The 15,391-nt window shown below is 39.0% G+C and overlaps 1 non-coding gene across 1 annotated transcript; it reads right to left on the minus strand.

The window, feature by feature from the left end:
• Positions 1-831: 831 nt before the first annotated feature.
• Positions 832-14,932, minus strand: LOC131773431 (uncharacterized). The gene is made up of 17 exons (XR_010717214.1): positions 14,701-14,932; positions 14,052-14,159; positions 13,728-13,855; positions 13,355-13,490; positions 12,906-12,979; positions 12,220-12,386; positions 11,689-11,761; positions 11,076-11,438; positions 5,482-10,707; positions 5,150-5,215; positions 4,227-4,622; positions 4,065-4,124; positions 3,689-3,751; positions 2,817-3,176; positions 2,159-2,221; positions 1,651-1,713; positions 832-1,334 (listed from the first exon to the last, which is right to left on the minus strand). It is a non-coding gene; the product is annotated as an uncharacterized protein (transcript).
• Positions 14,933-15,391: the final 459 nt, after the last annotated feature.

The raw sequence follows: 15,391 nt of genomic DNA on the forward strand, positions 1-15,391 counted from the left end.
GCTACCTCAACCAATCAGATTCACGACTAAAAACAGTAGTGATATGGTCACTCGAGTTTTCCTGCATTTCATGTGGTTCGCTTTGAGTTCTCATCGGCTATCGATGGTGAAGACTTTCGCTCTGATGGGCTGTTGTTGTTTTGGGTCTTTTGAAAGTCAACTGAAAGTTGCACCGCTTTCCAGTGAGATTTTCAATAACTTTTCGTTTCGTATGTGAGAGTTGACGTAAGTTTCAGTACTAGTCAAACAAACAAAAAAATGAAATCCAGACATTGATTCAAGCAAATATATCGTGACAATCTAGGGTTTACCACTGTTTATTCAAGTAGACAATGCTGCAAAGTTGATTTTTCCTGAGTGATTCTTCATGTTGTCGAACAAGGTTTGCTGCGGGCCAGTTGTAGAGACAGATACAGTAAAGACCAGAGAAAAATTTTCCTTTACTGACAAGAGATTCCATTGAATTTGTATTTATTAGCTTTTATTACCTGCGCTGTATGTTTTTAGACTGTTTAATTGTGATTTGTGCTATGTCTCAGTGAAGGAAATATTCAGTTCGCTTTAAAATTGCAATAACCGTATGTGAGCAGATCAAGACACATGTTTTTGTAATAAAAAAAACAACAAGAAAATAAGAATGAAAAATCGTAATAATCAAGATCTTTTTATTAAATAATCAATGAAGTTATCCTTGCTGTTCTGCTACCGGAACGTAGCTCTTCAGAGTTGTCAATGTATTATTAAAAACTACAATGATGGGCTGACAGCAATGGTTCTACGTTGCTATATAGAGCCACATCGATGCGATATGAAAACAAAGGATGACTTTTTACCGCGCACACAAGACAAAACAGGTACTGAATTCATTAGATATTAGTTTCTTGATAAATGACTTTGCGAAGCACGAGGCATTCATAGAAAACAATGAATTGTTGTGCCTCCATATCTCGCCTTTTTGTTTTGCTTTTGTGGATGTTAAAGAAGCCTTTGAAATGAGTTTTGGCGATTTACTTAATTGCCACAGATGTCTTTAATCGATCTAAGTCCAGCAGTCATTCTTGGCCTCCACTTCCAAACAAATGGTCTTGGAGGAATCACTAGTTGAGAGTATGAGCCAAGGTCTTCTAGTCCTGTGTTCCTTTCCTCTTTGCCCATTATTACATACTGCTCTTTCATTCGGAGTTTAGGACAGTTGCAGTAGTCATTAAATACAAAAATATCATCTCGGTTTTCCAGTTTCCTTTTGCTTTTGAACACTGCAATGATCCTTACTCGATATCTTCTTTCTTTACGAACTTCGTTGTACGATTCTTTCAAAACTTTGGCTCGGACAACTGGAATTCAAAGAAAATAAAAAAACTGTCAAATTCAAATTAGGAATTTTATCAATTTTGGGTTAAAACTGCTAAAAACTGTATACACAGTTGAGGTGAAAATGAAACCTCATGCATATTGAACTCAGTAATAGGGCTGAGCGTTAGTTGAGCACAAGGAATTAATTGAAAGTTGGTGATGGTACGATTCCTACAACAGCTCGATAATGTTTGGTTAAATAAGATTTATAACATTGAACCCTGGACGTATAAAATTCTAGGCTGTAAATTTGTATTTTAATTGTAACATATGAACACAAATATCAGAGGGTGTTACCAAAGTCACTGTCACAATAGTATTTGTTCCGTTTCCTTGATATTTGACATGCACGGCATTTTGCTGTGAAATAATATGACAAGAAAACAGGTGTTAGTCAAGCTGTAAAACTAGAGGCTGCTGTCAAAAAATTGGAATAAATTTGTGATATAGTCGCTAGAATTTGTTAGTGTCCAACAAAATTTTCATTTCAATCGTATTGAGTAACAGGAAATAGACTCTACTGGCCGGGCACAGAATGTAATTTGCAGTAAACATATTTCGAAGTTTTTTGGGGCAAGAGGGACAGTACGTGTAAAATAGTTATATGCGATAATTTGGGGGTCTTGGTTAAAGAAAAACGGAAAGAAACTGTTTAACTATAAATTTGTTTTCGTTTTCAATCTGATTGCTTCGAGAAAGAAGTTAGATCGGTCAGGAAGAGAAAGAAAAAGATCCAATCCATAATATTTCGCTTCTAAAGTTTAGAGTTTTTTTTTTCTTTTGAGGAAAATTTTCTATCTCTTACCACTCGGTAGGTCCGTTGATGGTAGTGTGACGGGCGGCTGTGTCGTAATTTCTTCTGCTGTTGCTGTCGAAAAAATTGTGCCTGTAAAGTCAGTTTTGTAGATCAAGAATAAACAAATATTAAAACGTTAAGTAGTAAAATATAATCCACTGGAACAAGTCTAATCGGAACTCGTAGGAATAAGAGTAAAGATTCTGGAAGCTTATGAGTAACATTTTGGTATTCTTTTACAATATGCCAAGCACTTACTTCTAAAGTAAAAGAGCGAATGGGCTGATGATTAGAAAAGAAAGTTAAGAATACAATACCTGTAAAATAAAACCAAGCATCATTTTTTTGAAAGAAGTTACGCGCAAGATGTCAATAAACGACGAATATGTGAAAAGCTGAGTCTGCTTTATCTTCTATTTTCTGCCACAATCTACTACTGTCATCATCATCATCATTCAAGTTACCATTATCCCCATCATTTTTATCGTTATTATGATCATTACTGTTTTTCTTATCAGTACCTCTAGTTTTATCATCATGTTATTATTCGTTAAAAAAAAAAAATGTCATTCGAATTTGGTCAAGAGTAAGGCAAACCCAGCGTTACACGAGGCTATCATGATGCTCTAAATGAGCATGGGGCAAGAAAAATGTATCTTATTCGTACTTGTAATTCTGGCAGACGTCTTTGTTAGAAATTTCACCATCTCTGTAGTAAAGGGAGAACACCTCTTGTGCAATTGTGGTAGTCGACGTATCATTGATCCTCTCCATTCCTCTACGTAGCTTTGCCTATTTATTTCTGCTTTTGGCTCAGTTTTCGCCGCAGAGAAGCTTAAGCTACCCATAAGAAGGTACTGTTTCCCAGGGAGAAGCAATGGACAACGGCATGAATTGTTTAGTATCCAGACCGTTCCTATCGTTGTTACGCCTCTGGTAAGTTTGAAAATGTGAATCAGTTGGACGCGATATTTTGTGTCGTGAGAATACTCGTCGATAGCTTCAGTTAAGATCCTAACATGAACCACTGAAAGAAAAAAAAGGTTTTGAACAAGCTAAAGAAAGTTCCTAAAAGTAGAGACATACGGTTTTCTCATACTCAAACCTTTGCGGTTTTGGATCACGCTAACGAAACGGTGCATATTTCTATTTGGAGCAAGGTTTAGTTTATTGATAGTGACCCCCAATTGTACAAACGTAGGGTCAAAGAGGCTATCCGTATAAGACTTTATCCCAGAAACATCCATAGGGATAGCGGAATCAAAATTCCCTAGGCTTGAATACCCACGATCAAACAACACAACAGCTGATTTATAAGGACCTATGAGGGAACACTATCGAACAACCGAAATAATAATCAGGATCGAAATGCACCAATAGCAGCGTGCCAAAGTGCTACAAACAGCGACACGTAAACAATCGACCACATCGCCTGATGAAGACTAGCCGTATTGCAGTCGAAACGTGGCAATCAACATAAAAAGCGACTTTATCGTGAGACAAACGAACAAAGTATATCTCCGTGATATATTTACTTACCGAAGTCGCTCGTGCAGTACGCCCTGGTCCTTCTGAAAAGATTTCCACATGGGCCACAACTTTCTGCAAATTACCAAATCAATGCAAATGGAAACTGAAGTGAACTTGAATTTATCTATCAACAATAATAAACAACCAAGGTTTAAGCAAAGAAGTTAACCTGCTTAAAGAGCGGGAAAAAGAGAGCGACCAAGTTCTGATTGATATTGTGCTTGAAACTGAATGGTTGCGAAAGTGGTGCAAGTTCTCTAGGACCAATCACTGAGCGAAGTTAAGCAAAAAAAAAAAAAGAAACAATCTCGGGTTATTTAGACTCTCAACTGAAAATTGCTCTATTATACAATAAAAATTGAGTTTAAGACTTTCTTCTACTCACCTTCAGTTGTCACTAGGGAAGTAGGTGTTTCTATTTGAGTACTATGGGTCGACAACAAAGCTGTATTTAAAAAAAGAAAGTTTAAGGTTATTGAAAAACAACGTTACACCATTTTCTAGGTTTCAAACGTGATTAAGATTTAGAGTGAATCAGGTAACGTACCGTCAGAAACTGATTTTCTTTTGTGATGCAAAGATGAACTTGTAACCTGTGCGACAGTCGATGAAATTCGTGGAGTAGGAATTGTGGAGTGTCTCGAGCATCTTCCTTCCAACTGTTTTATTTCTTCCTCCAATGTCTCCTTCCATTCAGCCACGAAACTATCTTGATTAACTTCTAAGATCGATATCGTTCTGTTCCATGGCACATTATTGCCAAAAACAAAATAATCCCTCTTCAGCAAGAGATCAGGTCTGCAGTTACAATCTCCGATGGTAAACCTTAGCTCAGGCCTCTTTTTCACTGGTTTATTCGTCTTGAATATTCTTCTTATTTTGGTCAGATGAGAGGATTCACTTCCGTTCGTGACTGCCCCAGTACGAACGCGAACAAGTATAGCTGTTGATACGAAAAAGTTAAGGAGAGGTCAATGATCTTGTTCGAAACGGTAAAATTAAAAACGTACCGTGATCTTTTAGGCCTCTAATGATTTACGGTTTAAGTTAATCTTGATCAGCATCTAAATATTAATCATGTTACCGCTCACCGTGTGTATTTTGATGAGAATCATTCCGTTGTAAGGTTCGAGAATCATTCCGTTGCAAGGTTCTGGTGAGGACTCAATTATGTGTAACACCTTCCGTTCGAAATCAGGTAATCCGGGAAATCTGCTCGCCAGCAAGATTTATTATTTTACTTCATATCTGTATATTTCTGTGACTCCAAAATTGTTCGAGGTCTCAAGGTTGAAAAGCGAAAGCACGCATAGACTGTGGAAAGTTGAGAGCAACTGACTTGTACGGTACGTAGACTGAGCCTAAGCCCTAAGTATTGCTAAACAAGAGAGCATTTAATATGTGTGTGGTTTTCATTCTACCATAATTGACCCCTTACGTGAAAACTTCTCATTGGGAACAATCACTTACCAAAATCGCTTGAACAGTACTTCTCGTGTAGTCTCTCTGACAAACCGCACCGAGGACAGAGAGTTGCTGAAACGAGAATTGATAATTACATGTACTTTCAAATACTCTTTTTCCTTTTTTCGCTCACCAGTCATGCACAAACGTGTCTTTTCCTGGTCTATTGGGCAACGAGTGAACAATATTTTCATCTGCATCCAAGACTTTGTTTGTTTGCTTGTTGAATCATAAAAGACTGACTCCGGCAAAAATTAATCTGAACTCAAAATGCTAACAATTTCCGCTAATTTTTAAAAATAGGGAAACAGCAAATGAAACTCTGTAACACCACTTACGTGTTCCTTCTGGATTCGTTGTATGAGTAGTAGCAGTAGTTGACTGGAGGATTTTCTCCGCTGAAGATGAAGTTGACGGAAAGAAATGCGTTGAGCTGCAACTTTGAGTTTGCTTATCAGAAGTGGACGAAACAGGCAAATTCGAACTTTCTAGCCACTCTTGACCATAGGATAAGCTTAATAACATGACTTCATGGCTTAACATTTTTACTGAGTAGTCCATGGGACTTGTCATGCCGTCCTCTTTTAGAGAAGACCTACGTTGTTGAGACGGTGGGAATGCCTCATGCCTGGAAGGTGAAAAACCTCTTAAAGAATTCTTTCGCGTTTTGGAATGAAATTGAGTTCCACTGGGTGAAGAACTTACTAAAATTACATTTTCTCGTCTGATTGAAAGAGTTTTCAATTTCGGAAGGCTTGTGATGGGCTTTTCTGAGGTTAATCGAGAAGATATCATTCCCGTATGATTCCTTGAAGATAGAGTTGTTGAGGAAACCAGCAGGCTTCTCATAGATTGCATATCTGGACTAGAACTGATCATTGAAGCAAGCGACAAAGGCTTTGCATGCCTTACCGGGATTGGTTTTGTTGAGTCCTCCATGCCTCTCGTAATCTCAGAAATAGGATTTGGGATTCCCTGAACATAAGATGTTGACACTCCATGCCTTGAAGAAAAAATGCCAAATGACTCCCTCAGGCTTAGCGTACTTTTTACTTTGGAGTTTGGGAGTACTGGCGAAGATGGCAACGATAGAGTTTCATCCTCTCTTGAATACAGTTTCAGTGAAACTGAATTTTCTGCCATTAACTTTGGTTTCCATGACAATGACGCAACAGAATAAACTCGGTTTGTAATGTCCTGTTCTTTCACTGCCGAGCTCAATTGCTGAGAAAGAGGTATTGTGCGTTGTCCCGCTGGAGAGCTTTTTATAGAATGCGCTTTATTTACACTCGCTCTGACTTCATGTTTTAATGATGAGCTCAATGGCCGAGACGCTGATGCTAACACTTGTTTGCTCGATGAGAAACGCGACAGATTTTCACTGAAGATTGCTATGCTTATTTGAGTGGAGTTAAAACGGGCAGCTACAGGCGATTCGTCTGTTTCCCATGAAGGAGCCATTTTCAAAGACCCAACAACGCTTTTCACGGTGTCTAGTTGTACAGGTGAGCTAGAAGGCGGAATATTCGACAACGTAATGTGCTGCATTGACGAAGAATGCAGTTGTCCTACAATGGATTGCGCGTCCGCTGAGGAGGTAGGATCTGGTGAAAACTTCAACGAAAGATGTGGCAAAAGGCTTGAGGTGGACTCAACATTTATTTCTGAGGTTGTCTTTGAAGGAGGAAAAGAGGGCATCTCATACATCGTCTTGAAAGAATCGTTACATAGTCTCGTGATTCCCGCTCCAGGGTGTAAGCTACTATGTGGAGATATAATTGATGGCATTGGACGTATGCTGAAGGATATTCTTGGGGGTTCTTTGGCTTCTGGTGCGATTTCTGTTTTGCTCACCAATTTAAACTGTACTGTTGAGAGTAGTATTTCCTGTTCTAGCTCAGAGGTTTTGAAATTTTTGACAATACTACTTCCTTGTGCTTCTATCAAGAAGCTGTATGGTCTAAGCGTGGGAATTTTGTTAAGGTATCTCCTGTTTGATCTTTTACTGAGCTTTCCACCGCTGTTTTGTCCCGCACCGCGATCACATCTGGAGACAATGAAGATGTTGTGAATTTAGTTGATGACGAGTCGCTGAATGAGTGTACCATGAGGGTTTGTGATTTAGGTGTCTTGGTTCGGCTTAGCTGCGTCGGTGATAATGATGGCGATTTAGACAATAGCAATGGTCTTGATACAGAATCCTGTTCCCAACGTCTTGCCGCGTCATAATTACTTGCCGCTGAGCCAGATCCCAACGACACAACCGAAGGAGAGGCTATCAAAAAACTCATTTGGCTTTTTGTTTGAGGAGCTAAGTTATCTTGCTTAGAAAGTAGAGTGAGAGACTGCGGCAGACCGCTTCTATAGGATGATTTCAAAGAGAGAAAGGGCTGCTTCGATGAACTTTCCGAGTAACCTCTTAAGTTTATAGAAGAGTCTGCTTTCTTGGTAGGTAGCCGTTCTGGCGATAATTCCTGATCCTTCAACGACGAGAATATTTCGGCATAGCTGAAGGTTGGAATTGCCGACCGCTCATCTTTTGAGATGGAATTATCTTTAAATTTACTCATTGATGACGAACTCGCTTGCGGTGAAATCAATGGAAGAGCTTCATCATGAGATGATGAAGTTCTTGAAGAGTATAGCAAAGTTTGTAGTAACCCCTACATGTTCTGGGCTATTCAAATGAGGTATTGATGATGGGATATGTTGCGATGACGGCGAAAATGTGAGAGAACCTGTATTACTTATTCTTCCCTTGTCGTATCTTCCTAAGAAAAATTGCCGCGAGGAAGGATATACAGCTGGTGTAGCGAAAAACTTTTTACTTGCCAAATGCTCTTTTTGTAATGAAGAAGAAAGCTGTAAATGCCTGGAAATAAGCACTGATTGCAATAATGGCGTTTTTTAAAGAATGCACGAGGACTTCCGTGAGACTTCGTTCTGGCATTGAGGTAAGGGAAACATGCTTTGATGTTAGTGTGTCACGCTTTTGTAGCGGATATTTTAAGTAATTCAAAGTGCCAATATTTTCTTCCATGTTTTTTGTTGAGGTTAAATCTGTAGATGTTGGTGATGGGAATAGCTGTTCTGGGAAATGACTTCCAAGAGACACTAGGTGAATAAACGTAGCTTTGATATTAGCTTGTGAGCTGAAATGGGATGACAACGTGTGGAATTTGTACCCTCTGGCAAGATTTTCAGTTTCTTTCACTTTCTTCGTGGAGCTCGATTTTGGATAGAAAGATGACTGCATATGTTCGCCGACTTCTCCTGGCATTGCGGAAGTAACGCCTCGGTATTGTGAGGAGAGAGTGCTCGGTGACGACGGAGTAAGTTCTGAAGACATAACTGAGAACAGAATCCGCCTTAAAAGCAATGACGATTTTGAATAACTCATGGCCATGGCCTCTGTTTCTGTTAGAGGTTAATCCCAGTGAAATTGATGATTTTATTTCTTTATTTGAAAGTAAACCTCCAGAAATATCTAACAATGGTGACGAAATTATCCTAGCAGCCGAGGAAGCTGACGGAAGTATTGATGTGTTGAAAGATGACGCCACTAATGGCATTGTTGCTTGGGTGGACGACTCCGGAAAATGTGTTTTACTAGTAATTGCTGCTTTACTTTTTGTTTCCTGGCCAGATGACAAGAATTCTGTTACTTTGATAAAAGGGTAGTCTTCCTGAGAGAGTGACAGAGGCTTCGATTCGTTCGCTGAAGAAAATAGTCCGTTTGGATTTGTAGGTGACGTCCTTGCTAAGCGCTCTGAAATTACCGCTATTTTTGTTTTTGAAAGAGAACCTTTCTCTGAAAGTGAATCGGTCATTGGATTTCTTTTTAGTGGTGACTTAATTTCATGTATGACAGTGAGAATAATGATGACGATGTTGATGAGGCAAAATCATTAGAATTCTTTCTAGTGACGATTGGGGATTCATAGATACCAGATATAGAAAACGCTGACTTGAAGCCCATGTTCTTTTCAATTGAAAATGTTGATTGAAATTGTGGCTTTAACAATGCAGTCCTCGCAAACTGTTGAGACGAGGTTGCGATGCTAACGAGGGAGCTTCTAAGAGGAGAAATGAAGTTTGGATATGTTGTAAGATGTGTTCATCTTTCTTGAATCAGTTATTTGAGATGACATCAGCTTTGACGTCTGAGGTATTGGTTTCGATGATCCATGTAGGAAGAGGTAGTCTGTTAAGGTTTGCCATGGGGGAAGCAACAGATGGAGAGTCGAGGAAACCGATGTAGATTCTGATCTTATTTCCAAGATTTGACTTAAAGTAGTGTTTGTTGATAATTCAAGCACGCTTGTTTCGTACATTACTTTAGAGCTTGTTGGCCTAGAAGGTAAAACATTCATGGTTGATGACGAACCAGGTCTGAGTGTTTCTGTTATCTCAAAAGGTAGGGAATCATGGCTAGCACTGAAATTCTTTGTTAAGAGAATTGTTTTCTTACGACTTTGCAAAGTAATGTCACTATAACCTTCCAGGCGCAGTTCAATCCTTCTTATGTCTATCATAGATGAGTTCAATGTCTCACTGGAACTTGATGGAATGCTCTTTAATGGCGTGGTTAAAAGTATAGATGGCTCTGTGCGAAATTCACTTGCCGATGATAAGGTTACTGAGGGTGTTTCCCTTCGCGGCTTTTGAGTCCCATTACGTCAACAGGTATTGGTGTGTGAAGTCCTTTCAGCTCTACTCAATTTTGAACTGGGTACCAATTCCTGCCTACTATATATCGATACCGGTTGCTCAATAGTCTCTTTACTGAATGAAGCCAAAACAGACTTCCTGTCAACTTGACTTGATATCGTTTCATATCCAAGGAAAATAGTGGGATTATTGACTTCCTTCGACGAGGTGTAACACCAGTGTGTAATGAGACTTTCAACCCTATGGAAGTCGTTCGCAAATTAGACGCCTTGGAAGTGGCCATAAAACCCACAGACGGTCTAACAATTTCATAACTTGCTGGAACTGAGGCCTGTAGAAAATACACTTAAGCCTCCCCCAACATCAAGTAATGGCGTTGAGGAACTACGTGAAAAGATTTTGGTATGCGTACCTTTCCTTACAGGCGAAGTAAGCAACTCTGGTTTCTCTTTCACTGGGAACATGGACGATGTATGTTTGCGATAAAATGATGTAAACTTGCAGACGCACGAATTACTAGATAAGCTAGAAGTCTCCTTCAGACTTCTTGTGGGAAGTCCAATAAATGTAACCAGTCGAGGTCTGGTTTACTGATGAAAAAAGAAGTCTTGACCTTGAAGTTGGTAATGTATTATATATATAAGAAATAGAATACCCCTGCTTCCCTCTTGAAAATACAGTCTGCACTATATCCTGTGATAATTTCTCTGTGTAAGTTTTATGACGTTCATGATATTGAGAAGCCGAGCTTAATCTAGAGGCGTGTGGCCTTCTTAACGACTCTGTTAGTTTCTTCCTTCCTTCTGAAGACTCCCTTGAGTGCAGATTCGAGGATGTGGTCACCATCGACGATGAACTGTGTTTTAGCACTTTTGACGTACCTGGCCTTGTTTCTGTTCAGGAAAGAAGAAAGGCATAAAAATAAAAGCATCTCAATTCTGAAACACTGGAAACAAATATTGATTTATTCGTTGCCGTTTATGTACTGCAGTTGACTGTGATTGTTTTCACTGTTTGTTTATAATCGGAAAATCAGCGTTGTTGTTACTTGAACAAAACGCCACGCTGAAGCTACAAATTTGTCCACATACTATTCCCAGTAAGACTTTGATGAGGTAGAGAGCTTCTGCTTTATTTTTTTGATACTGCCGAAATGAAAAGGAAAATACTTAGAGCAAAACCACAACGGAAAGGCCACTATTCCCCTTTTGAACTAGAAAATGTATCCTCGTATTTAAGTTAAATGGAATCCAAAACCCACCCTTTTTAGGACACTCTTCTGCGTTGCACTGTTCCACAGCATATGGTTTTCCAGGGCATCCAGATCTGGAAGAGGCGCTGAGCTTCTTGCAGTTTCGAAACCTGATCCTGGCTCCTCCTCCACAAGTAGCACTGCAGTCATCCCAAGCACCCCACTCTGACCAGGCGGCTTTCATCATATGACACGGTTCAGTGTTGCATTCTGGACATCAGTCTCCTTGTCACGGAATGATGCAACTGCCTCTATAGCGCTGTATCGTGAACGTACTTTGATTCCTCCTCCGCAGGAAGTGGAACAGGTAGTCCAGCTTCCCTCAGCCCATTTGTAAGGTTACGTGGTTTTCCTTCTCAACTTGCGGTGTTTCTGAAAGGAGCACGATTAACGGGTGTATCAGCCTAGGAAAAATTGAGGATTAAACCCTGTAGCTGACACCAAAACGACGCTGATAACATTGTTATGAGCGCAAGGAGCCATGTGAACATCAGCAACTGTCACGTAAAAGCAATTAAGCTAGAGGTCAGGGAAAGGTCAATTAGTCGTAGAATGAAGGTAAAAAATGTCAAATAGTGGTCATATCCCTATTTATGAGCTACTAATGGCTAATAACACATACCTCCAACGGCGTAAACTCCACCTGCTCTCCAATACTCAAAGCTCATATTAACCTTACCCGCCATTAATAGAGACTGTGGATTTGTAATGATATGTTAGTCGCTACAATTTTTATAAAGTCCAGCTAATGCAAAAATACCGAAAACCTATGCTAAGCATTCTATTGAAATGATAAGTTGTAACAATTTCAATGAAGGAAATACAAATAATTAAAATATAATTTAAAATTTGTAATAAAAAATGAAGCATTTTTAAATAGTTTTTATTTTAACCAAATAGGCATGTGACTTTGCCAAAGTATCACCTTTGTAAGTGCCTAACGTTTTATTATTATTATTATTATTATTTTATACAATCTTAAGCAATCTCTGAGCAGATCTCCCTAGATCTTCTAAACTATGTTTAAAGGATCTTAAACATCAGGGTAAATACCTAAGAGACAGCTTGAGTAAATAACAAAAAAGGATACTTTGCAAGGCTTCAATCGTATAATATACTTACTCAGGGAAAACAAAAATTTATTCATGCTCACCATTACAGTAATGTCTTCTTTTGTGGGCCCAGTTATCTCAATCGTCTCCTTAATGTTGTTTGAGATTCTATCGTACTGCACTTCGACATCACCAACTTTGAATATGCCAGACCAATTGACGATGCGATTACCATTCATAACATAGTTACCATTTTGTTTTTTGAGAGCTGAGGTTGTCCAAAACGATAACCACAAAGTGGTTGATAGCATAAACAATGATACAGAAAAAAAAAAAAAAAAAAAGAAGAGAGAGAGAGAGAATGTCAAAATTTTCCAGCTAACTCTATCGAAGTACAAGTTTTCCAACCTATCAGTCAGGTTGATAAATCATTCGGTCAGTTATGAGGTCGATGACCTGGCAATGACTCAGCAGGATAGTAAGTGAGTGAGTAAGACAGAGAGTTAAATGAATAAAGAAACTGTGGGGCTGCGTGTGTTGGTAGGGGAGTATAACGAGACCAGTTTGGTTTTATTTACTGAATTAATAATGTAAATTGGCCACCGTATAGAGTTTCAAAGCTGACGTTTGGAGCGTTAGCTCCTCGTCAGATCAAAGACATTAATCAGAGAGTCCAGTCAGTCTTTGGGAGTCAGACTCATTGAGTTAGTGAGAATCAGTCAGTCGCAGTTATTCAGTCAATGATACCGGCAGATTATGAAATCATTATTGAGTGTAATCGATTTACCTAGGTAGTTCCACGTATTATCTGTGATCAGAACACTCGTTGCCCCTTAGGTATCACCATCAAATCTGCGTAGCCTGTTGAATTCCAATCATAGATAATATTGAAAACTTCATTTGAGGAAAAAAGCAATACAATTTTACAATATTCATTTCAATCTTCTGTGTTTACAAAAATATTTGCCTTACATTTTGTATCTATGAGGGTCCTAGGGCTGATGTGATTTCAATTCTCTCAGTATTAAAAAGTTACTCCCCTGGATTCTATTTTATGAGCATTTAAACCCTTCCACCCACACCCAACCTCTCCTAAATAAATCGATAAGAAGTAATCTAGCCTTGCTGAAGAGCTGCCATTGCGTGTGGAACCAGATTGATAAACTGAAGTTGATAAGTGAAGAATTCATCAAGTAATTATGATTTCAGAACATTGCAATTACTCTCACAAGTTACCTGAGATTCGTTCAAAAAGTGTTGGAGACCTTTGAATTCTTCCTCTCATTGGCTGACACGTCGTAGAATTTCCACCACAAACTCGACATCTGTCCATATACACTCCCGAGTCCAGTTTGTAGTCACATCCAACGGACTGAAATGAATTAAAGGTAAATAAACGGCAATAAAATTATCATAAAAATGGGATGAAAACAGCAGCACACAACAGCAACAAAAACGACGGATTGACTGACAACTATACCGTCATCACTTTTCGTCATTCTTGTTTTATATTTATCTTAGCAGCCCAACATAAAGTAAGTCTTAACTAAAAAAGAATGCCCGAGTTCTTAATTTGCATTAGATGTGAGTATAATAGTTTCATTCTTACTTTGCACCGTCCACGTACACAGACACCGTAGGGTTCTTTGGAACACTGTGTCCCATCTCGGGCTTTTCCAAAGTAATACAATAATTCTTCTCCATCAGGATAGCAGAACAATAAACATTGGTTGCCACCTAGAAGTAATCGAAGAAATAATTTTCAAAAAGGCCAATTATGATATTTCATACTTCATATAGACATCCTCGCTATGCCAAACAACATAGTATCATAATGTTTAATTATTCGCCATGCTTTAGGGAGTTTACAAAAAAAAAAAAAACTACCTATAAAGGTTGATCGAATATTCCATTTATGACAATTACCTCGGACTATATGACTTTCCAGTTTGCTCTTTCGCGCCATTGATAAATATATCTCTTCCGTTGTACGATGCACACTGTACATCACGGAAATTCTCCGCTTTCTTTGGGGCCAAGGCTGTGGGATGAATAATGTTGGCTTTGTGTATTCTTTCTTCAGCACATTAAGCAGCAATCTAAAGTTTTATTCCATGATATTTTCTGTCTTTGCTTGTTGTATATCAGTCACGTTAGACTTTGTCTTCAAGTATCAGCTGGTCCGTCGATTAATCAGGCTGTTTGCCTGAACAGTTTGTTTTGACGATTTAACGGTATAGCATAGCAGCTGTATTCCTGCATCGAGGATTTTGGGACGTACCTGGGTGTTACACGTTTTGATAAAATCCTGGACTTCCTTTGACACAAAGCCTTGTTTCTTCACGTGTATTGTAAAATTGTCGTGGAGAAAATTTCAGACTAATTGGAGCAAAGAAACATTAAGTCGCCTCTAAGCTAGCGCTTTTCATGTTGAATAAGACCGTCCTAATCGAGATGGAATGAGTATATTTGGATTAATTTAGGGAAAGAGAACGTGTTTGCGAAATCAAAGCGGCGAATCACTACAGTCGCACCGCAATAACACAACCGCAAGAGAAAATCGAACTATTTTTTTTTATTACCTGAGGCATAGCTTGTCCATCGAAACTTATTACGCCAACCCCACAGGGTGCGAGAGTGCATGGACTCCACACAGACCATTCCGTAAAATGCTTCATACATATAACTCCTCGCCGTCTGGCCCGTGTTTTGAAATTCCCCGGCTGTCAGCGTTACGCAGACGGTTTTCTCCGTATCAGCTCCGCTGAAGCAGTTTAAGCGAGATAAAATGTTTTTTGAAAACAGCATGGACATACTTAATTCTTGGTTTTAAATGTGATCTACGCGCTAGGTATTTCCGGAAAGAGATCAAAGCCACCTCAACCCCAACCCAGTCTGGTAATGTCTTAACTGGGTCTACTTATGTACGAGAACACTGGCCGTAAGTACAGTCCTACTCTACGCTCTTCCGAGCAGACTTGGAGTTAAGGGTTGATGCTTAGACCCCCATAGTAACTCTTCTTGTTCCCCTAAATCTAAAATTTGTCACAGACACGTAAACAAATACTAGCTTAAATCTCTGGTTTGCAATGGTCTTTTAAAATGTAAGCCTTCTTTCTTTTTGTGGTGATTTCTGCCTAGATGATGACAGTATTAATCGGATTAAGTCAGTGCGTTTTATCGCGTGCTTGCAAATTATTTGTATGGCTTGCTAATTAAAAGTCTTCTCCCCTATTCCTTTTTTTATACATAGATGGCAAAGAACACTGGGCT

The sequence above is a fragment of the Pocillopora verrucosa genome, chromosome 4, assembly GCF_036669915.1.
Source record: "Pocillopora verrucosa isolate sample1 chromosome 4, ASM3666991v2, whole genome shotgun sequence".
Lineage (NCBI taxonomy): Eukaryota > Metazoa > Cnidaria > Anthozoa > Scleractinia > Pocilloporidae > Pocillopora > Pocillopora verrucosa.